We start from the raw sequence: 1,203 nt of genomic DNA on the forward strand, positions 1-1,203 counted from the left end.
TAATTTACCGTGACATATAAGGAAACCTAGTTCAAATATCGAATTGCAGTGCATTGCAGTGCAGTTTGCAGTGCGGTCAATAATGAGGATCAAGGAGCAAGAGACCTACAACTATAAAACTACAACTACATAGATACATAATATTTAACTTAGAAAAAAGACAATCCTAAAGCTTGTTAAGCACTGAGTAAAAATTAAGAATAATTTTTAACCAAATATGATTTAAGATTTTTTAAAGCAAAAGAGAAGAACAAAATATACCCATGAAATCCCAATATGAATCCTAGCATCGTGCAATCGATATTATCGGAGCAAATGTTGACCGATGAAAAAAAAATGTTGATCGAAAAAAAAAATCGATGGGTTTAGAAGCAGGTCTTTTGCCGGATTTTATGGTTATGTAAATCTTAAGATTGGGAAAATATATTTTCATTCAATAAATACAGTGGTGGTTCTTTTTTATTAAGCAAGAAGTATGACACTCTTCGATAATGCAGGGGCCATCTGAAGATAACCAGTTTTTTCCCACTCCTTAAGTCGTTTAATGAATATACAGTACAATGCCGATGAACTTTTGTATGAATGACTTTAAACTAGCTCTCTAGATAGAGCCAACATAGACAAAGATCACGCAAACCTAAATACCGACGAATGCCCCAACACACGACCACGAACTTTCGTACGAATGACCTTGAGCTAACTCCCTGAATACCAATGGTATAACTATTTTAAAATTTTTCGCAATAGGGATTTCCCTTCTACCGTTTTTCATACCTTAGGATTGGATAGATTTTTGAAATAAAGCCCTCAGAGGCTATTGACATTTTTTTCTAGTTTGGACATTCAAAGGATAGTAAAGACAAGTGAATTAGCTGGACATTTCGAGATGAAGCTTTTTGAAGGGTGGCGAGTTAAGCTAAATCCATTGATTTTTTTTTAGTTTGGGCATTCGAAGGGGAATAAAGATCAACTTTTAACCCTAAAGCATACACGAATAAAATCCTTGAGTTTTTTTTTTTTTTATTGCAACACCTGAATTGGTATTACACGGTTTTTAAATGTCGAAAGACAAGCTAATGGCCAGCAATTATATTAGAATGAATCAGAGCAAAGTAAATGCTGCGTATGGCAAATCGTGCTTAAACTTCCGCATTAAACCAACTCAGCTTGAAATCTTTAAATGAAGTTGTTAAGTGTGTGTTT

The sequence above is a fragment of the Artemia sp. Qi Xiang Cuo genome, chromosome 4 (genome assembly GCF_049724085.1).
Source record: "Artemia sp. Qi Xiang Cuo chromosome 4, ASM4972408v1, whole genome shotgun sequence".
In the NCBI taxonomy this organism is placed as follows: Eukaryota; Metazoa; Arthropoda; class Branchiopoda; order Anostraca; family Artemiidae; genus Artemia; species Artemia sp. Qi Xiang Cuo.